The sequence below is a fragment of the Oncorhynchus masou genome, unplaced genomic scaffold (assembly GCF_036934945.1).
Source record: "Oncorhynchus masou masou isolate Uvic2021 unplaced genomic scaffold, UVic_Omas_1.1 unplaced_scaffold_477, whole genome shotgun sequence".
NCBI classification, from domain to species: domain Eukaryota; kingdom Metazoa; phylum Chordata; class Actinopteri; order Salmoniformes; family Salmonidae; genus Oncorhynchus; species Oncorhynchus masou.
This window is the reverse complement of record NW_027011165.1, coordinates 537,117-561,295: the sequence shown is the minus strand read 5'-3', so window position 1 is coordinate 561,295 and position 24,179 is coordinate 537,117. Positions and strand designations below refer to the sequence as shown.

Here is a 24,179-nt window from a genome sequence, read left to right as displayed (position 1 = left end):
TCCACTATTCTGTCATTATAATATCCACTATACTGTCATTATTATATCCACTATCCTGTCATTATAATATCCACTATTCTGTCATTATAATATGCACTATTCTGTCATTATAATATTCACTATTCTGTCATTATAATATCCACTATTCTATCATTATAATATCCACTATTCTGTCATTTTTCTATCCACTATTCAGTCATTATAATATCCACTATATTATAATATCCACTATTCTGTCATTATAATATCCACTATACTGTCATTATAATATCCACTATTCTGTCATTATAATATCCACTATTCTGTCATTCTATCCACTATTCTGTCATTATTCTATCCACTACATTATAATATCCACTATTCTGACATTATAATATCCACTATTCTGTCATTATAATATCCACTATTCTGTCATTATAATATCCACTACATTATAATATCCACTATTCTGTCATTATAATATCCACTATCCTGTCATTATAATATCCACTATTCTGTCATTATAATATCCACTATTCTGTCATTATAATATCCACTATTCTGTCATTATAATATGCACTATTCTGTCATTATAATATCCACTATTCTATCATTATAATATCCACTATTCTGTCATTTTTCTATCCACTATTCAGTCATTATAATATCCACTATATTATAATATCCACTATTCTGTCATTATAATATCCACTATACTGTCATTATAATATCCACTATACTGTCATTATAATATCCACTATTCTGTCATTATAATATCCACTATTCTGTCATTCTATCCACTATTCTGTCATTATTCTATCCACTACATTATAATATCCACAATTCTGACATTATAATATCCACTATTCTGTCATTATAATATCCACTATTCTGTCATTATAATATCCACTACATTATAATATCCACTGTTCTGTCATTATGATATCCACTATTCTGTCATTATTCTATCCACAATTCTGTCATTATAATATCCACTACATTATAATAACCACTATTCTGGCATTATGATATCCACTATTCTGTCATTATTCTATCCACAATTCTGTCATTATAATATCCACTACATTATAATATCCACTATTCTGTCATTACTCTATCCACTATTCTGTCATTTTAATATCCACTATTCTGTCATTCTATCCACTATTCTGTCATTATTCTATCCACTACATTATAATATCCACTATCCTGTCATTATAATATTCACTATTCTGTCATTATAATATCCACTATTCTGTCATTCTATCCACTACATTATAATATCCACTATTCTGTCATTATAATATCCACTATCCTGTCATTATAATATCCACTATTCTGTCATTTTTCTATCCACTATTCAGTCATTATAATATCCACTATATTATAATATCCACTATCCTGTCATTATAATATCCACTATTCTGTCATTCTATCCACTATTCTGTCATTATTCTATCCACTACATTATAATATCCACTATTCTGACATTACAATATCCACTATTCTGTCATTATAATATCCACTATTCTGTCATTATAATATCCACTATCCTGTCATTATAATATGCACTATTCTGTCATTATAATATCCACTATACTGTCATTATAATATGCACTATTCTTTCATTATAATATCCACTATCCTGTCATTATAATATCCACTATTCTGTCATTATAATATCCACTATTCTGTCATTATAATATCCACTATTCTGTCATTATAATATCCACTATTCTGTCATTATAATATCCACTATACTGTCATTATTATATCCACTATCCTGTCATTATAATATCCACTATTCTGTCATTATAATATGCACTATTCTGTCATTATAATATTCACTATTCTGTCATTATAATATCCACTATTCTATCATTATAATATCCACTATTCTGTCATTTTTCTATCCACTATTCAGTCATTATAATATCCACTATATTATAATATCCACTATTCTGTCATTATAATATCCACTATACTGTCATTATAATATCCACTATTCTGTCATTATAATATCCACTATTCTGTCATTCTATCCACTATTCTGTCATTATTCTATCCACTACATTATAATATCCACTATTCTGACATTATAATATCCACTATTCTGTCATTATAATATCCACTATTCTGTCATTATAATATCCACTACATTATAATATCCACTATTCTGTCATTATAATATCCACTATCCTGTCATTATAATATCCACTATTCTGTCATTATAATATCCACTATTCTGTCATTATAATATCCACTATTCTGTCATTATAATATGCACTATTCTGTCATTATAATATCCACTATTCTATCATTATAATATCCACTATTCTGTCATTTTTCTATCCACTATTCAGTCATTATAATATCCACTATATTATAATATCCACTATTCTGTCATTATAATATCCACTATACTGTCATTATAATATCCACTATACTGTCATTATAATATCCACTATTCTGTCATTATAATATCCACTATTCTGTCATTCTATCCACTATTCTGTCATTATTCTATCCACTACATTATAATATCCACAATTCTGACATTATAATATCCACTATTCTGTCATTATAATATCCACTATTCTGTCATTATAATATCCACTACATTATAATATCCACTGTTCTGTCATTATGATATCCACTATTCTGTCATTATTCTATCCACAATTCTGTCATTATAATATCCACTACATTATAATAACCACTATTCTGGCATTATGATATCCACTATTCTGTCATTATTCTATCCACAATTCTGTCATTATAATATCCACTACATTATAATATCCACTATTCTGTCATTACTCTATCCACTATTCTGTCATTTTAATATCCACTATTCTGTCATTCTATCCACTATTCTGTCATTATTCTATCCACTACATTATAATATCCACTATTCTGACATTATAATATCCACTATTCTGTCATTATAATATCCACTATTCTGTCATTATAATATCCACTACATTATAATATCCACTATTCTGTCATTATAATATCCACTATCCTGTCATTATAATATCCACTATTCTGTCATTATAATATCCACTATTCTGTCATTATAATATCCACTATACTGTCATTATAATATGCACTATTCTGTCATTATAATATCCACTATCCTGTCATTATAATATCCACTATTCTGTCATTATAATATCCACTATTCTGTCATTATAATATCCACTATTCTGTCATTATAATATCCACTATTCTGTCATTATAATATGCACTATTCTGTCATTATAATATCCACTATTCTATCATTATAATATCCACTATTCTGTCATTTTTCTATCCACTATTCAGTCATTATAATATCCACTATATTATAATATCCACTATTCTGTCATTATAATATCCACTATTCTGTCATTATAATATCCACTATACTGTCATTATAATATGCACTATTCTGTCATTATAATATCCACTATTCTGTCATTATAATATCCACTATTCTGTCATTATAATATCCACTATACTGTCATTATTATATCCACTATCCTGTCATTATAATATCCACTATTCTGTCATTATAATATGCACTATTCTGTCATTATAATATCCACTATTCTATCATTATAATATCCACTATTCTGTCATTTTTCTATCCACTATTCAGTCATTATAATATCCACTATATTATAATATCCACTATTCTGTCATTATAATATCCACTATACTGTCATTATAATATCCACTATACTGTCATTATAATATCCACTATTCTGTCATTATAATATCCACTATTCTGTCATTCTATCCACTATTCTGTCATTATTCTATCCACTACATTATAATATCCACAATTCTGACATTATAATATCCACTATTCTGTCATTATAATATCCACTATTCTGTCATTATAATATCCACTACATTATAATATCCACTATTCTGTCATTATGATATCCACTATTCTGTCATTATTCTATCCACAATTCTGTCATTATAATATCCACTACATTATAATAACCACTATTCTGGCATTATGATATCCACTATTCTGTCATTATTCTATCCACAATTCTGTCATTATAATATCCACTACATTATAATATCCACTATTCTGTCATTACTCTATCCACTATTCTGTCATTTTAATATCCACTATTCTGTCATTATAATATCCACTACATTATAATATGCACTATTCTGTCATTATAATATCCACTATTCTGTCATTATGATATCCACTATACTGTCATTATAATATCCACTATTCTGTCATTATATTATCCACTATTCTGTCATTATGATATCCACTATTCTGTCATTATGATATCCACTATTCTGTCATTATAATATCCACTATTCTGTCATTATATTTTCCACTATTCTGTCATTATAATATCCACTAATCTTTCATTATAATATCCACTATTCTGTCATTATATTATCCACTATTCTGACAACATAATATCCACTATTCTGTCATTATAATATCCACTTTTCTGCCATTATAATATTCACTATTCTGTCATTATAATATTCACTATTCTGTCCAGGTAACAGGAGATAACCATGGGACTGGAGGAATCCAACTAGAAACTTGGCATCTTTGATTGTTTTTCCCAGTTTCTGATTACAACATGTCAAACAAATGACAAACTATAGTAAAGCAGAAAGTTGTCCAGGTTCAGCCACAGTTATCTCCACTCCAGAGAGAGAGAGATGTCCAGGTTCAGCCCCTGTTATCTCCACTCCAGAGAGAGAGAGATGTCCAGGTTCAGCCCCTGTTATCTCCACTCCAGAGAGAGAGAGAGATGTCCAGGTTCAGCCCCTGTTATCTCCACTCCAGAGAGAGAGAGATGTCCAGGTTCAGCCCCTGTTATCTCCACTCCAGAGATAGAGAGATGTCCAGGTTCAGCCCCTGTTATCTCCACTCCAGAGAGAGAGAGATGTCCAGGTTCAGCCCCTGTTATCTCCACTCCAGAGATAGAGAGATGTCCAGGTTCAGCCCCAGTTATCTCCACTCCAGAGAGAGAGAGAGATGTCCAGATTCAGCCCCTGTTATCTCCACTCCACTCCAGAGAGAGAGATGTCCAGGTTCAGCCCCTGTTATCTCCACTCCAGAGATGTCCAGGTTCAGCCCTGTTATCTCCACTCCAGAGAGAGAGAGATGTCCAGGTTCAGCCCCAGTTATCTCCACTCCAGAGAGAGAGAGATGTCCAGGTTCAGCCCTTGTTATCTCCACTCCAGAGAGAGAGAGAGAGATGTCCAGGTTCAGCCCCAGTTATCTCCACTCCAGAGAGAGAGAGATGTCCAGGTTCAGCCCCTGTTATCTCTACTCCAGAGAGAGAGAGATGTCCAGGTTCAGCCCCTGTTATCTCCACTCCAGAGAGAGAGAGAGATGTCCAGGTTCAGCCCCTGTTATCTCCACTCCAGAGAGAGAGAGATGTCCAGGTTCAGCCCCAGTTATCTCCACTCCAGAGAGAGAGAGATGTCCAGGTTCAGCCCTTGTTATCTCCACTCCAGAGAGAGAGAGAGATGTCCAGGTTCAGCCCCAGTTATCTCCACTCCAGAGAGAGAGAGAGATGTCCAGGTTCAGCCCCTGTTATCTCTACTCCAGAGAGAGAGAGAGATGTCCAGGTTCAGCCCCTGTTATCTCCACTCCAGAGAGAGAGAGAGATGTCCAGGTTCAGCCCCTGTTATCTCCACTCCAGAGAGAGAGAGATGTCCAGGTTCAGCCCCTGTTATCTCCACTCCAGAGAGAGAGAGATGTCCAGGTTCAGCCCCAGTTATCTCCACTCCAGAGAGAGAGAGATGTCCAGGTTCAGCCCTTGTTATCTCCACTCCAGAGAGAGAGAGAGAGATGTCCAGGTTCAGCCCCAGTTATCTCCACTCCAGAGAGAGAGAGAGATGTCCAGGTTCAGCCCCTGTTATCTCTACTCCAGAGAGAGAGAGAGATGTCCAGGTTCAGCCCCTGTTATCTCCACTCCAGAGAGAGAGAGAGAGATGTCCAGGTTCAGCCCCGGTTATCTCCACTCCAGAGAGAGAGATGTCCAGGTTCAGCCCCAGTTATCTCCACTCCAGAGAGAGAGAGATGTCCAGGTTCAGCCCCTGTTATCTCCACTCCAGAGAGAGAGAGAGAGAGATGTCCAGGTTCAGCCCCAGTTATCTCCACTCCAGAGAGAGAGTTTGACTGTTTCTTTCTGAACCAAACCGTTTACTGTATCAGTGAGTGATGAAGATCTGGTCCATGTCTCCACCCTCATGAAAGGTAAGTGTTGTAATGATCAGATTTAGACAGTGTTATCACTTATCTAGATAGATATTTTACTAGACTTTGTTCAACCCATTGGAGCAAAGGACAACAGAATGATGATTGTCATCTTCGTATATATCTGTCACTGTCATTCATTGTTTGTCTAATAAATGCAGTCAAGCCACTGTGCATATTGTGACGTTTAGAGAGCAAGCATGACTTTCTTCCAGCCCTATTTTAAACATATAATTCACACTAATTACAAAGTATAAAATGTCTGTGTCTTCACGTTGAAAGCAGTCTATGGACAAGCAGACCGCAATCTATGATTTGGTTACCCACTGCCATCAACCATTAATATGACAACTTCCTGTGCAGCCTTGGTGTCCCATACAACTTCCTGTGCAGCCTTGGTGTCCCCGGCACTTGTCCCATACAACTTCCTGTGCAGCCTTGGTGTCCCCGGCACTTGTCACATACAACTTCCTGTGCAGCCTTTGTGTCCCCGGCACTTGTCCCATACAACTTCCTGTGCAGCCTTGGTGTCCCCGGCACTTGTCCCATACAACTTCCTGTGCAGCCTTGGTGTCCCCGGCACTTGTCACATACAACTTCCTGTGCAGCCTTGGTGTCCCCGGCACTTGTCACATACAACTTCCTGTGCAGCCTTGGTGTCCCCGGCACTTGTCACATACAACTTCCTGTGCAGCCTTGGTGTCCCCGGCACTTGTCCCATACAACTTCCTGTGCAGCCTTGGTGTCCCCGGCACTTGTCCCATACAACTTCCTGTGCAGCCTTGGTGTCCCCGGCACTTGTCACATACAACTTCCTGTGCAGACTTGGTGTCCCCGGCACTTGTCCCATACAACTTCCTGTGCAGCCTTGGTGTCCCCGGCACTTGTCCCATACAACTTCCTGTGCAGCCTTGGTGTCCCCGGCACTTGTCCCATACAACTTCCTGTGCAGCCTTTGTGTCCCCGGCACTTGTCACATACAACTTCCTGTGCAGCCTTGGTGTCCCCGGCACTTGTCCCATACAACTTCCTGTGCAGCCTTGGTGTCCCCGGCACTTGTCACATACAACTTCCTGTGCAGCCTTGGTGTCCCCGGCACTTGTCCCATACAACTTCCTGTGCAGCCTTGGTGTCCCCGGCACTTGTCCCATACAACTTTTCACCTGAGAACAGAGATCAATCCCTGCTTCCAGCCTTCCCGCTGTTTCTAGCATTTGCCTGTCTCCCTATCTTATTTCATTACTGTCTGAATAAAGTGGAAAACCAACAACAAAAATAATTCCCCAAAAATATTAGCATACTTTAAATTTCATCCCTCCCAAAATCTCAAATTAACAAAGTTGTCAAATTCTGAGTTAATTTAATTTTCCAAGCATCCTGAATACACCAAATTTTCCATCCTGGTCACAAGCCTAAACAATGTCAAAACATATACGCAGAATTGGAGGAAATTAGCTTTAAAACAGTAAAATCATCCTGGGGGAGGACCCCTGTCCCCCATCTAGGGATTGTGCCAGGGGAAATGAAATTCACATAGCAAATCTCACTTCAATCTTTTTCAAAGTTGTCAGCCCTGCTGGTTAACATAATGGATAAAAATCTGTAGTTCACATCAGGTAACAGGGTTGACCTTTAAAATGAGGGACAGGTTGTTTCTTTTTTAACATTAAAATGACTCATTTCCTTCAAATCAACACATTTATCTGACTTCTAATGTTGCCAAGAAATGTGCGCCATTATGTAACTGTGTCGTAGGCTACAAACGCACCTTCACTTTCATGATATTAGCAAATCACATGGCTTGTTCCACCACATTAAGTCCCTTTAGGGTGGGGAAACTGGGTGGAGAAAACACTGTTTGATTTCACCTCATTTTTTCATTCTGTCATGACGATGAACATGTTCAACTTAATAAGCATGTTTTCCCATCTCAAGAGGTTAAATAAATAATAAAAAATCCATAGTGCCTATTATGTGCCAAATAAAGTAACATGGTTGACCATAACAGGGTTGACGATTTCATGTTAAATCAGCCATAAATCTCGTCAGGCACAGTGGACGCGTCATAATAAATAAAGTAACAGGTTTGACCGTAACAGGGCTGACGAAGTCATGTCATAAATCCATCCGGCACAGTGGACGCGTCATAATAAATAAAGTAATGCGTCATAATACCCCTAAAAATGGTTCCAATGGTTTTTACGCCATTCATTTTTCACATTGGGAATTTTACAAAAATGTTTTATTAATTGTGTGTTTGGTGTAGGCTTACTTATGCGTGATGTTTTGATAGCCGTGTAATTCTCTCTTGGATAAGGTGAGTTTTAGCAATATATTCAACTCAATTTCCTCTAATAAATTCGTGACCTTGTCGGAGAGAGACATGAAGCACGGACCTGGATCGCTGTCCTGAAAAGCAAACTCCCTACGCAGCAGGCCAATAGGGTAATTCTTGACTGAGCAAATACAACTCTGCCTCTTCCAGAAAGGATAACTGCCATACTTCTGTCAGAAAGTGGTGACAGGTACAATCTTAGAGATGGAAACACTATTTCAAAAATGATCTTTAAAAATATATATATATATATATATATGTTCTGATCAATCTGCTATGTAATGAGTGCAATACGCCAGCAGGCGGCAGCAACCCAAATCCACGGTGTAGTTTCTCGTCGAGATTATTTCTGTCACTTCCGTGTCCGGTGAACCATCTTCACATTTGGAACAACTTGTCCACTGTACGGTATGAGCTATCTTCAAATGGCATCTAAACGTCGATATTTTAATGTTTGCAACGTATATTCTATGGGGACAAATGATAAAGTTTGATATTTAAAAAAACTTGAATTCTGTTTGGTCGATGATTGGTTGATATCCACCGCAGCTGGGCTCTGACCTTGCAGTGTTGGCTAGGCAACTAACTAGCTAACTGCTAGACCTTCAGCGGACTCTTGCTCTTTGAACGTAAAATATGAATTTGTATGTCTAAAATATAACTATATGATGATGATATGGCTAAGTATACAATATCCACTTAGCTACATTGTTGGATTGTAGTAGCTAGGCAAAGCTAACGACTATTTGTTAGTTAGCTTAGTTTAGTAGCTTGAGAGCTAATTTAGCTAAAACGTTAACCAGCTTGCCATCTGTCAGCAAACATGAGTTTGGCGCTGTCAGAACTTCTGTTGGCTTTTTTTGTGTTGGTTAGGACTCAGATCAGTTTGCCAGATCAGTTAGATAATAGCTACATCTCTAACAGTAGCCACTACATGACCGTGTTGTTGAAGAGTCAGGCTAGCTAGTTTCTAATCTCAGTGCACTTCAAATTGTCACCTGTGTGTGACCGCAACCTGCCTGATCGGTGTGGTCATGTCATGCATTGGCGTGCAGTAGGACATGCTTGTACAATCCATCCCCTCAAGTGTCGGTTTTCTTCTTTCATGTTATGATCTGTATGTCTTGTGGGTTTTAGCAGCTCTATTGAAGGACTTTTATTGACCCCTTTTCCAATCTTTGACAGACACAGACAGAAAGATGGCTGGGAAACGTGCAGCATTGAAAGCCATTGACTGGTTGGCCTTTGCTGAGAGGGTTCCCCCAACCAGAGGGCCATGTTCAACAACCTCAAGACGCGCCAGACGCCATCGGCGCCAAGTACGTAGCCTACCCAGAGTTAACATTTAGGCCTAGTTCATGACTAGCACTTCAGAGCCAGCCAATAGAGGTAAAACTTTCACTTGCATTGATGTCAATGGGAAAATGAGTAAAACATTTTTAGGATTCTTCCATCTAGCGTTTTATATGCCTATGTGAAGGGCGTGTAGTTGGAATTGAATTACAAAGTATTGTCAACCAAGACACGCAGGTCGCTGCAAAGTGAGTGTCTCGTACATGCATGCTACTGTCAATGAAAATATCCACAATATCTTTCCCACAATGATTGTTTTATAAGTGACATCAATGAGCTGTTGTTGATGGCTCTGTCTACAGGCTGGCCTCTCTGCCAGAGAAGCCTGTTACCATCGACTGGAGCTTCTATAAGACCAATGTGGCGAGAGCCGGCATGGTGGCTGAGTTTGAATCCAAGGTGAGATCCTAAGGCCTGTGATGAGTTTCATATGAGCTCTACCCAGGGAAAACAAAGTTACACACTTAACTACACTGAACAAAAATCTAAACGTTCCATGCAAAATGTTAATGAATTTACTGAGTTACAGTTCATATAAGGAAGTCAGTCAATTAAAATGAATGAATTAGCCCCTAATCTATGGATTTCACATGACTGGCCAGGGGTGCAGCCATGGGTGGGCATGAGGGCATAGGCCCACCCACTGGGGGGCAAGACCCAGCCAATCAGAATGAGTTTTTCCTTTAGCTTTATTATAGACAGAAATGCTGCTTGGTTTCATCAGCTGTCTGGTTGGCAGGTGTCAGACCATCCCGCAGGGGAAGAAGCCTGATTTGGACGTCCTGGGCTGCCGTGGTTACACATGGTCTGTGTTTGTGAGGCCGGTTGGATGTACTGCCCCCCCCCCCCACAAAAAAAATGCTGTAGGCTCAATGGTATAGAAATGACAATTTAATCATCTGGCAACAATGGTGGACATTCCTGCAGCCAGCATGTCAATTGCACGCTCCCTCAAATCTTGAGACATCTGTGGCATCGTGTGACAACTGCACATTTTGGAGTGGCCTTTTATTGTTCCCAGTACAAGGTGCACCTGTGAAATCATCATGCTGTTCAATCAGCTTTTTGATATGCCACACCTGTCAGGTGGATTAAATATCTTGGCAAAGAAGAATTGATCAGTAACAGGAATGCAAAAAAAACATTTTGCGTATAGAAGATGTTAGGTAATCTTTTATTTCAGCTCATGAAACATATGACCAGCACTTTACATGTTGTGATTATATTTTTGTTCGGCATATTAGTCTGGTATTTAGTATCCTGTCCACTGTGTGGTACTGTAACACTGGTTCAGTCATCTGGTATGTAGTATCCTGTCCACTGTGTGGTACTGGTTCAGTCATCTGGTATGTAGTATCCTGTCCACTGTGTGGTACTGTAACACTGGTTCAGTCATCTGGTATGTAGTATCCTGTCCACTGTGTGGTACTGGTTCAGTCATCTGGTATGTAGTATCCTGTCCACTGTGTGGTACTGGTTCAGTCATCTGGTATGTAGTATCCTGTCCACTGTGTGGTACTGGTTCAGTCATCTGGTATGTAGTATCCTGTCCACTGTGTGGTACTGGTTCAGTCATCTGGTATGTAGTATCCTGTCCACTGTGTGGTACTGGTTCAGTCATCTGGTCTGTAGTATCCTGTCCACTGTGTGGTACTGGTTCAGTCATCTGGTCTGTAGTATCCTGTCCACTGTGTGGTACTGTAACACTGGTTCAGTCATCTGGTATGTAGTATCCTGTCCACTGTGTGGTACTGGTTCAGTCATCTGGTATGTAGTATCCTGTCCACTGTGTGGTACTGTAACACTGGTTCAGTCATCTGGTATGTAGTGTCCTGTCCACTGTGTGGTACTGGTTCAGTCATCTGGTATATAGTATCCTGTCCACTGTGTGGTACTGGTTCAGTCATCTGGTATGTAGTATCCTGTCCACTGTGGTACTGTAACACTGGTTCAGTCATCTGGTATGTAGTATCCTGTCCACTGTGTGGTACTGGTTCAGTCATCTGGTCTGTAGTATCCTGTCCACTGTATGGTACTGGTTCAGTCATCTGGTATGTAGTATCCTGTCCACTGTGTGGTACTGGTTCAGTCATCTGGTCTGTAGTATCCTGTCCACTGTGTGGTACTGGTTCAGTCATCTGGTCTGTAGTATCCTGTCCACTGTGTGGTACTGTAACACTGGTTCAGTCATCTGGTATGTAGTATCCTGTGCACTGTGTGGTACTGTAACACTGGTTCAGTCATCTGGTATGTAGTGTCCTGTCCACTGTGTGGTACTGGTTCAGTCATCTGGTATGTAGTATCCTGTCCACTGTGGTACTGTAACACTGGTTCAGTCATCTGGTATGTAGTGTCCTGTCCACTGTGTGGTACTGGTTCAGTCATCTGGTATGTAGTATCCTGTCCACTGTGTGGTACTGTAACACTGGTTCAGTCATCTGGTATGTAGTATCCTGTCCACTGTGTGGTACTGTAACACTGGTTCAGTCATCTGGTATGTAGTGTCCTGTCCACTGTGTGGTACTGTAACACTGGTTCAGTCATCTGGTATGTAGTATCCTGTCCACTGTGTGGTACTGTAACACTGGTTCAGTCATCTGGTATGTAGTGTCCTGTCCACTGTGTGGTACTGTAACACTGGTTCAGTCATCTGGTATGTAGTGTCCTGTCCACTGTGTGGTACTGGTTCAGTCATCTGGTATGTAGTATCCTGTCCACTGTGTGGTACTGTAACACTGGTTCAGTCATCTGGTATGTAGTATCCTGTCCACTGTGTGGTACTGGTTCAGTCATCTGGTATGTAGTATCCTGTCCACTGTGTGGTACTGTAACACTGGTTCAGTCATCTGGTATGTAGTATCCTGTCCACTGTGTGGTACTGGTTCAGTCATCTGGTATGTAGTATCCTGTCCACTGTGTGGTACTGTAACACTGGTTCAGTCATCTGGTATGTAGTATCCTGTCCACTGTGTGGTACTGGTTCAGTCATCTGGTATGTAGTATCCTGTCCACTGTGTGGTACTGTAACACTGGTTCAGTCATCTGGTATGTAGTATCCTGTCCACTGTGTGGTACTGGTTCAGTCATCTGGTATGTAGTATCCTGTCCACTGTGTGGTACTGTAACACTGGTTCAGTCATCTGGTATGTAGTGGCATGCTGGAATGTGGATTCAGTTTACATCACGACTAAGCTGTTTCAGAGTAGAACATCCCTATCAGACATCGGTGTGACTGTTATGATGGAAAGCGTTCTCAGTTTACTAAGCTGTTTCAGAGTAGAACATCCCTGTCAGACATCGGTGTGACTGTTATGATGGAAAGCGTTCTCAGTTTACTAAGCTGTTTCAGAGTAGAACATCCCTGTCAGACATCGGTGTGACTGTTATGATGGAAAGCGTTCTCAGTTTACTAAGCTGTTTCAGAGTAGAACATCCCTGTCAGACATCGGTGTGACTGTTATGATGGAAAGCGTTCTCAGTTTACTAAGCTGTTTCAGAGTAGAACATCCCTGTCAGACATCGGTGTGACTGTTATGATGGAAAGCGTTCTCAGTTTACTAAGCTGTTTCAGAGTAGAACATCCCTGTCAGACATCGGTGTGACTGTTATGATGGAAAGCGTTCTCAGTTTACTAAGCTGTTTCAGAGTAGAACATCCCTGTCAGACATCGGTGTGACTGTTATGATGGAAAGCGTTCTCAGTTTACTAAGCCGTTTCAGAGTAGAACATCCCTATCACACATCGGTGTGACTGTTATGATGGAAAGCGTTCTCAGTTTACTAAGCTGTTTCAGAGTAGAACATCCCTGTCAGACATCGGTGTGACTGTTATGATGGAAAGCGTTCTCAGTTTACTAAGCTGTTTCAGAGTAGAACATCCCTGTCAGACATCGGTGTGACTGTTATGATGGAAAGCGTTCTCAGTTTACTAAGCTGTTTCAGAGTAGAACATCCCTGTCAGACATCGGTGTGACTGTTATGATGGAAAGCGTTCTCAGTTTACTAAGCTGTTTCAGAGTAGAACATCCCTGTCAGACATCGGTGTGACTGTTATGATGGAAAGCGTTCTCAGTTTACTAAGCTGTTTCAGAGTAGAACATCCCTGTCAGACATCGGTGTGACTGTTATGATGGAAAGCGTTCTCAGTTTACTAAGCTGTTTCAGAGTAGAACATCCCTGTCAGACATCGGTGTGACTGTTATGATGGAAAGCGTTCTCAGTTTACTAAGCTGTTTCAGAGTAGAACATCCCTGTCAGACATCGGTGTGACTGTTATGATGGAAAGCGTTCTCAGTTTACTAAGCTGTTTCAGAGTAGAACATCCCTGTCAGACATCGGTGTGACTGTTATGATGGAAAGCGTTCTCAGTTTACTAAGCTGTTTCAGAGTAGAACATCCCTGTCAGACATCGGTGTGACTGTTATGATGGAAAGCGTTCTCAGTTTACTAAGCTGTTTCAGAGTAGAACATCCCTGTCAGACATCGGTGTGGTTGTTATGATGGAAAGCGTTCTCAGTTTACTAAGCTGTTTCAGAGTAGAACATCCCTGTCAGACATCGGTGTGACTGTTATGATGGAAAGCGTTCTCAGTTTACTAAGCTGTTTCAGAGTAGAACATCCCTGTCAGACATCGGTGTGACTGTTATGATGGAAAGCGTTCTCAGTTTACTAAGCTGTTTCAGAGTAGAACATCCCTGTCAGACATCGGTGTGACTGTTATGATGGAAAGCGTTCTCAGTTTACTAAGCTGTTTCAGAGTAGAACATCCCTGTCAGACATCGGTGTGACTGTTATGATGGAAAGCGTTCTCAGTTTACTAAGCTGTTTCAGAGTAGAACATCCCTGTCAGACATCGGTGTGACTGTTATGATGGAAAGCGTTCTCAGTTTACTAAGCTGTTTCAGAGTAGAACATCCCTGTCAGACATCGGTGTGACTGTTATGATGGAAAGCGTTCTCAGTTTACTAAGCTGTTTCAGAGTAGAACATCCCTGTCAGACATCGGTGTGACTGTTATGATGGAAAGCGTTCTCAGTTTACTAAGCTGTTTCAGAGTAGAACATCCCTATCAGACATCGGTGTCAGCCGGAGATGGGTACTGGAACTTCATGCTTCAGTCAATCAAATGTATTTGTAAAGTGGCTGTTCCACTGGATGTCAGAAGGTGAATTCACCAATTTGTAAGTCGCTCTGGATAAGAGCGTCTGCTAAATGACTTAAATGTAAATGTAATGTATTTATATTAGTGTTGTCAAGATACCGCTGTCTCAGTACTAGGAAGTAAACAAGCCGAGGAAACCACACGAAGCAGACGTTTCTTGAGGAAAACAGCCCTAATGTTGCCTCGTTGTCGGCCAGACGTTTCTTGAGGACAACAGTCCTAATGTTGCCTCATGTTGTCGGCCAGACGTTTCTTGAGGACAACAGTCCTAATGTTGCCTCATGTTGTCGGCCAGACGTTTCTGAGGACAACAGTCCTAATGTTGCCTCATGTTGTCGGCCAGACGTTTCTGAGGACAACAGTCCTAATGTTGCCTCATGTTGTCGGCCAGACGTTTCTTGAGGAAAACAGTCCTAATGTTGCCTCATGTTGTCGGCCAGACGTTTCTTGAGGAAAACAGTCCTAATGTTGCCTCATGTTGTCGGCCAGACGTTTCTGAGGACAACAGTCCTAATGTTGCCTCATGTTGTCGGCCAGACGTTTCTGAGGACAACAGTCCTAATGTTGCCTCGTTGTCGGCCAGACGTTTCTGGAGGACAACAGTCCTAATGTTGCCTCATGTTGTCGGCCAGACGTTTCTGAGGACAACAGTCCTAATGTTGCCTCATGTTGTCGGCCAGACGTTTCTTGAGGAAAACAGTCCTAATGTTGCCTCATGTTGTCGGCCAGACGTTTCTTGAGGACAACAGTCCTAATGTTGCCTCATGTTGTCGGCCAGACGTTTCTTGAGGACAACAGTCCTAATGTTGCCTCCTGTTGTCGGCCAGACGTTTCTTGAGGAAAACAGTCCTAATGTTGCCTCATGTTGTCGGCCAGACGTTTCTGAGGAAAACAGTCCTAATGTTGCCTCATGTTGTCGGCCAGACGTTTCTGAGGACAACAGTCCTAATGTTGCCTCATGTTGTCGGCCAGACGTTTCTTGAGGAAAACAGTCCTAATGTTGCCTCATGTTGTCGGCCAGACGTTTCTGAGGAAAACAGTCCTAATGTTGCCTCGTGTTGTCAGCCAGAGTCACATTTGTTTATTATTCAAGCTTTAACACACAATAATTATTTAGAATCTGTAGGTTTTAAAGGACCATAGAGTTCAGTCTGCTTCGTTTTGTCTTTTTTTGCCAAGGAACATCTGAGATGGTGGTATTGTGACGCTGGTATTGTGACGCTGGTATTGTGATTGTAAAGCCCTTTTTACAACAACATTTGCCCCAAAGTGCTTAACAGTTAATATTGGTCTGTTCTATTTCTTGTCCTCATCCCACCCCTGTCCTCATCTCACCCCTGTCCTCATCTCACCCCTGTCCTCATCCCACCCCTGTCCTCATCCCACCCCTGTCTCCCTCATCCCACCCCTGTCTCCCTCATCTCACCCCTGTCTCCCTCATCTCACCCCTGTCTCCCTCATCTCACCCCTGTCTCCCTCATCTCACCCTGTCTCCCTCATCTCACCCCTGTCTCCCTCATCTCACCCCTGTCTCCCTCATCTCACCCCTGTCTCCCTCATCTCACCCCTGTCTCCCTCATCTCACCCCTGTCTCCCTCATCTCACCCCTGTCTCCCTCATCCCACCCCTGTCCTCATCCCACCCCCTGTCCTCATCCCACCCCTGTCTCCCTCATCTCACCCCTGTCTCCCTCATCTCACCCCTGTCTCCCTCATCTCACCCCTGTCTCCCTCATCTCACCCCTGTCTCCATCCCCTGTCCTCATCTCACCCCTGTCTCCCTCATCTCACCCCTGTCTCCATCCCCTGTCTCCCTCATCTCACCCATCTCCTATCCTCCTCAGTTCTCAGCCCTGACCATCCCTGAGCCCAAGGACACAGCCACAGCCGCCATCAACACACAGGAGGCCGAGGCGGTGAGTAGTAGCTCTGGGTTCAAAGTTACTGTGCAGAATGACTCTTCACTGCTCTGCTGTAGTGATTCAGAATGACTCTTCACTGCTCTGCTGTAGTGATTCACAATGACTCTTCACTGTGCTCCACCTCATTCCTGTATTAATATTACAGTAGCTAGCTAATTGTTGTATTGTTCTCTGTCATGGAGGAAGAGGTGATGAATGAGCTCAGTTCCATTTCAAGAGGCAACGCCTCATTATGCAAAGCACTCACTGCTCTTGATGCCTCCTCCATTATTATTGGTTATATTTCTTCTTTGTTTCAGAACAAAGCTGCTGTTGCCTACGTGGAGGCTTCCAAAGCTCGTATTGGCCAGTATGAGAAGGAGGTGGGTTACACACATGCCACTCCAAACCACACACATGCCCCCCTACACCCGGAATTCCCTAGAATGTCTCTTTATATTTTAGGATTTTAGTACACGGTCAGCAGTAGACCCCCCGAGAGACTCCACTGTTTAGAGACATGTACAGTACCAGTCAAAAGTCTGGACATACCTACTGATTCAAGGGTTTTTCTTTATTTTTACTATTTTCTACATTGTAAAAATACATTTTCCTTTAACACTATTTTGGTTACTTCATGGTTCCATATGTGTTATTTCATAGTTTTAATGTCTTCACTATTATTCTACAATGTGGAATATAGTAAAAAATAAAGAAAAACCCTGTAAGGAGTAGGTGTCCAAACTGTTGATTGGTATTGTAGTTCTCTCTGATATTTAGAGACATGTAGTTCTCTCTGTTGATCCACCTTCCACTCTTCCAGCTGGAGAAGTTCCAGAACATGATTCCCTTCGACCAGATGACCATCGATGATCTGAACGACACGTTCCCTGAGACCAAGCTGGACAAGGAGAAACACCCGTACTGGCCTCACAAGCCCATCGCTGAGCTGTAAACTGGCCCCTTCCTAGATAATCTCATACTTTCCTCTGGTGAAGGGTTGTATAGTGTCCTCTGTATAAAGTCAAGTCCTGTTTCATCAACAGACAGTTTTGTGAAATAACTGCTTATTGTTATTGAGCGACTGAGAAAGGTCATCTGGTCCTTTGAATGGAAATAAACATTTATGGAAATTGAATATGATTTGTGTCATTATTTTGTGCAACGTTTATTTAACATAATCTTAAGGGGATTTATAGTAGTTAAACCTATTTTGCGAGGGCACATTTTTATGTTCGTTCATCAATTCGTGTGAAAGGATTTTCCATAATCACTTAGAGTATCCTGGTGTTCTGTGTTGATTCAGTATTATAGGACTGTTGTATTAGGCTACGGCAGACGTGCTGCTCGTTTCTCTTGGACAACCCTCTCCGCTGTCCATCTGTCCACGTCAGTTCCCTCCAGAGAAGATCTCACCATCTCCTGGGAAGGAGTAAGGGAATCTACTGGTGCTTTCTGTTGGACAACCCTCTCCCTGTCCATCTGTCCACGTCAGTTCCCTCCAGAGAAGATCTCACCATCTCCTGGGAAGGAGTAAGGGAATCTACTGGTGCTTTCTGTTGGACAACCCTCTCCCCTGTCCATCTGTCCACGTCAGTTCCCTCCAGAGAAGATCTCACCATCTCCTGGGAAGGAGTAAGGGAATCTACTGGTGCTTTCTGTTGGACAACCCTCTCCCCTGTCCATCTGTCCACGTCAGTTCCCTCCAGAGAAGATCTCACCATCTCCTGGGAAGGAGTAAGGGAATCTACTGGTGCTTTCTGTTGGACAATCCTCTCCCCTGTTCATCTGTCCACGTCAGTTCCCTCCAGAGAAGATCTCACCATCTCCTGGGAAGGAGTAAGGGAATCTACTGGTGCTTTCAGTTGATTCAGTAACATACAGTATAACTGTTGGACACCATATAGACAATGTCTAACAATGGGCATGTCCCAAACTGCACCTTATTCCTGATACAGTGCCCTACTTTTGACCACAGCCCTATTTTTTTATTTATTTTATTTTACCTTTATTTTACTAGGCAAGTCAGTTAAGAACAAATTCCTATTTACAATGACGGCCAGTGGGTTAACTGCCTGTTCAGGGGCAGAACGACAGATTTGTACTATGTCAGCTCGGGGGTTTGAACTTGCAACCTTCCGGTTACTAGTCCAACACTCTAACCACTAGGCTACCCTGCCGCCCCTATTGGCACCCTATTCCCTATATAGTGCACTACTTTTGACTGGGGTTCTTGTCAAAAGTAGTGCACTATATAGGGAATAGGGTGCTATTTGGGATGTAGCCGGTTGATATACATTAGAACACACATCTCCCTCCTACAACTGGACTGGTTTCATCCCCTGGTGACTTTTATTTGGAGAAACTCTACATTACTTGTCTGTGTCAATCCAACTCACAAGTCATGGGAAGAGGCCTTGTTTCCTGTCCTCTGGGTTTTCTCATGTCTACAGGTAGGTAGCATTGATCTTCTGCTCGGGTGTGACGGGCCTAGTTCAGAAACAACCCCTACCCATTCTCTCATGACCTTCTCAATCCTTTCAAATCTACTTCTGTGGACCAAATGGCATCCTAATCCCTTTCTAGTGCCCTACGCTTCTTGACCAGAGCCCCGTGGGTCCTGATGAAAAGTATCCCACTAAATAGGATATAGGGAACCATTTCGGGCACAGCCAAGATGTAACAAGCTGGTATGGGCTAGATGCTGTTTCTGGACTGGGCAAACCCCTCTGTTATGTCCCTCTGTTATGTTCTGATGACTATAGGAGGACCCAGTGTTGTCTCAGTGTTCTAATGACTATAGGATGACCCAGTATTGTCTCAGTGTTCTGATGACTATAGGATGACCCAGTGTTGTCTCAGTGGTCTGATGACTATAGGATGACCCAGTGTTGTCTCAGTGGTCTGATGACTATAGGATGACCCAGTGTTGTCTCAGTGGTCTGATGACTATAGGATGACCCAGTGTTGTCTCAGTGTTCTGATGACTATAGGATGACCCAGTGTTGTCTCAGTGGTCTGATGACTATAGGATGACCCAGTGTTGTCTCAGTGGTCTGATGACTATAGGATGACCCAGTGTTGTCTCAGTGGTCTGATGACTATAGGATGACCCAGTGTTGTCTCAGTGGTCTGATGACTATAGGATGACCCAGTGTTGTCTCAGTGTTCTGATGACTATAGGATGACCCAGTGTTGTCTCAGTGTTCTGATGACTATAGGATGACCCAGTGTTGTCTCAGTGGTCTGATGACTATAGGATGACCCAGTGTTGTCTCAGTGGTCTGATGACTATAGGATGACCCAGTGTTGTCTCAGTGTTCTGATGACTATAGGATGACCCAGTGTTGTCTCAGTGTTCTGATGACTATAGGATGACCCAGTGTTGTCTCAGTGTTCTGATGACTATAGGATGACCCAGTGTTGTCTCAGTGTTGTGATGACTATAGGATGACCCAGTGTTGTCTCAGTGTTCTGATGACTATAGGATGATCCAGTGTTGTCTCAGTGTTCTGATGACTATAGGATGACCCAGTGTTGTCTCAGTGTTCTGATGACTATAGGATGACCCAGTGTTCTGATGACTATAGGATGACCCGGTGTTGTCTCAGTGTTGTGATGACTATAGGATGACCCGGTGTTGTCTCAGTGTTCTGATGACTATAGGATGACCCAGTGTTGTCTCAGTGTTCTGATGACTATAGGATGATCCAGTGTTGTCTCAGTGTTCTGATGACTATAGGATGACCCAGTGTTGTCTCAGTGTTGTGATGACTATAGGATGACCCAGTGTTCTGATGACTATAGGATGACCCAGTGTTGTCTCAGTGTTGTGATGACTATAGGATGACCCAGTGTTCTGATGACTATAGGATGACCCGGTGTTGTCTCAGTGTTCTGATGACTATAGGATGACCCGGTGTTGTCTCAGTGTTGTGATGACTATAGGAGGACCCAGTGTTGTCTCAGTGTTGTGATGACTATAGGAGGACCCAGTGTTGTCTCAGTGTTCTGATGACTATAGGAGGACCCAGTGTTGTCTCAGTGTTCTGACGACTATAGGAGGATCCAGTGTTCGGACGACTATAGGAGGATCCAGTGTTCGGACGACTATAGGAGGATCCAGTGTTCGGACGACTATAGGAGGATCCAGTGTTCGGACGACTATAGGAGGATCCAGTGTTCGGACGACTATAGGATGTCTCAGTGGTCTGATGACTATAGGATGACCCAGTGTTCTGATGACTATAGGATGACCCAGTGTTGTCTCAGTGGTCTAATGACTATAGGATGACCCAGTGTTGTCTCAGTGGTCTAATGACTATAGGAGGACCCAGTGTTGTCTCAGTGTTGTGATGACTATAGGATGACCCAGTGTTCTGATGACTATAGGATGACCCAGTGTTGTCTCAGTGTTGTGATGACTATAGGATGACCCAGTGTTGTCTCAGTGGTCTGATGACTATAGGATGACCCAGTGTTGTCTCAGTGTTCTGATGACTATAGGATGACCCAGTGTTGTCTCAGTGTTCTGATGACTATAGGATGACCCAGTGTTGTCTCAGTGGTCTGATGACTATAGGATGACCCAGTGTTGTCTCAGTGGTCTGATGACTATAGGATGACCCAGTGTTGTCTCAGTGTTCTGATGACTATAGGATGACCCAGTGTTGTCTCAGTGTTCTGATGACTATAGGATGACCCAGTGTTGTCTCAGTGTTCTGATGACTATAGGATGACCCAGTGTTGTCTCAGTGTTCTGATGACTATAGGAGGACCCAGTGTTGTCTCAGTGTTCTGATGACTATAGGATGTCTCAGTGTTCTGATGACTATAGGATGACCCAGTGTTGTCTCAGTGTTCTGATGACTATAGGATGACCCAGTGTTCTGATGACTATAGGAGGACCCAGTGTTGTCTCAGTGTTCTGATGACTATAGGAGGACCCAGTGTTCTGATGACTATAGGATGACCCAGTGTTGTCTCAGTGTTCTGATGACTATAGGATGACCCAGTGTTGTCTCAGTGTTCTGAATACTATAGGATGACCCAGTGTTGTCTCAGTGTTGTGATGACTATAGGAGGACCCAGTGTTGTCTCAGTGTTCTGATGACTATAGGATGTCTCAGTGTTCTGATGACTATAGGATGTCTCTGTGTTCTGATGACTATATGATGACCCAGTGTTGTCTCAGTGTTCTGATGACTATAGGATGTCTCAGTGTTCTGATGACTATAGGATGACCCAGTGTTGTCTCAGTGTTCTGATGACTATAGGATGACCCAGTGTTGTCTCAGTGTTCTGAATACTATAGGATGACCCAGTGTTGTCTCAGTGTTCTGATGACTATAGGATGACCCAGTGTTGTCTCAGTGTTCTGATGACTATAGGATGACCCAGTGTTGTCTCAGTGTTCTGATGACTATAGGATGACCCAGTGTTGTCTCAGTGTTCTGATGACTATAGGATGACCCAGTATTGTCTCAGTGTTCTGATGACTATAGGATGACCCAGTGTTGTCTCAGTGGTCTGATGACTATAGGATGACCCAGTGTTGTCTCAGTGTTCTGATGACTATAGGATGACCCAGTGTTGTCTCAGTGTTCTGATGACTATAGGATGACCCAGTGTTGTCTCAGTGGTCTGATGACTATAGGATGACCCAGTGTTGTCTCAGTGTTCTGATGACTATAGGATGACCCAGTGTTGTCTCAGTGTTCTGATGACTATAGGATGACCCAGTGTTGTCTCAGTGGTCTAATGACTATAGGATGACCCAGTGTTGTCTCAGTGGTCTGATGACTATAGGATGACCCAGTGTTCTGATGACTATAGGATGACCCAGTGTTGTCTCAGTGTTCTGATGACTATAGGATGACCCAGTGTTGTCTCAGTGTTCTGATGACTATAGGATGACCCAGTGTTGTCTCAGTGTTCTGATGACTATAGGATGACCCAGTGTTGTCTCAGTGTTCTGATGACTATAGGATGACCCAGTGTTGTCTCAGTGGTCTGATGACTATAGGATGACCCAGTGTTGTCTCAGTGGTCTGATGACTATAGGATGACCCAGTGTTGTCTCAGTGGTCTGATGACTATAGGATGACCCAGTGTTGTCTCAGTGGTCTGATGACTATAGGATGACCCAGTGTTGTCTCAGTGTTCTGATGACTATAGGATGACCCAGTGTTGTCTCAGTGTTCTGATGACTATAGGATGACCCAGTGTTGTCTCAGTGTTCTGATGACTATAGGAGGACCCAGTGTTGTCTCAGTGTTCTGATGACTATAGGATGACCCAGTGTTCTGATGACTATAGGATGTCTCAGTGTTCTGATGACTATAGGATGACCCAGTGGTCTGATTTTTTTATTTTTATTTCACCTTTATTTAACTAGGCAAGTCAGTTAAGAACATTCTTTTCAGACTGCTGGACTTGCTGCTGATGTTAGGGGTTTGGGCAGACTGCTGATGTTAGGGGTTTGGGCAGACTGCTGATGTTAGGGGTTTGGGAGACTGCTGATAGGGGTTTGGGCAGACTGCTGATGTTAGGGGTTTGGGCAGACTGCTGGACTGCCTGCTGATGTTAGGGGTTTGGGCAGACTGCTGGACTGCCTGCTGATGTTAGGGGTTTGGGCAGACTGCTGGACTTGCTGCTGATGTTAGGGGTTTGGGCAGACTGCTGATGTTAGGGGTTTGGGCAGACTGCTGATGTTAGGGGTTTGGGCAGACTGCTGATGTTAGGGGTTTGGGCAGACTGCTGATGTTAGGGGTTTGGGCAGACTGCTGATGTTAGGGGTTTGGGCAGACTGCTGGACTGCCTGCTGATGTTAGGGGTTTGGGCAGACTGCTGATGTTAGGGGTTTGGGCAGACTGCTGATGTTAGGGGTTTGGGCAGACTGCTGATGTTAGGGGTTTGGACAGACTGCTGATATTAGGGGTTTGGGCAGACTGCTGGACTGCCTGCTGATGTTAGGGGTTTGGGCAGACTGCTGATGTTAGGGGTTTGGGCAGACTGCGATGTGGGCGAATACGGCCTAATTAAATGACTGTTGCAGTTGAACTTCCTCAGTCAAGATGAACCATGTTTCACATTAACCAAGTTATCCACAGTGAAACCCTGACCCACTGATCTTAGTTAAGAATGTTCATTGAAACTAATTGGAACAAACACTTGTATATTATATTCATAACTTGTTTCCCTTTCTTG

At 42.2% G+C, this 24,179-nt stretch overlaps 1 protein-coding gene and 1 pseudogene across 2 annotated transcripts in view; both read left to right on the top strand.

Annotated features, from left to right (window-relative positions):
* The window catches only part of LOC135535311 (NACHT, LRR and PYD domains-containing protein 3-like), a 112,475-nt gene that overhangs the window by 30,978 nt on the left and 57,318 nt on the right, over positions 1 to 24,179 (top strand). The window lies entirely within an intron of this gene.
* Positions 8,919 to 18,108, top strand: LOC135535313 (ATP synthase subunit d, mitochondrial-like; annotated as a pseudogene).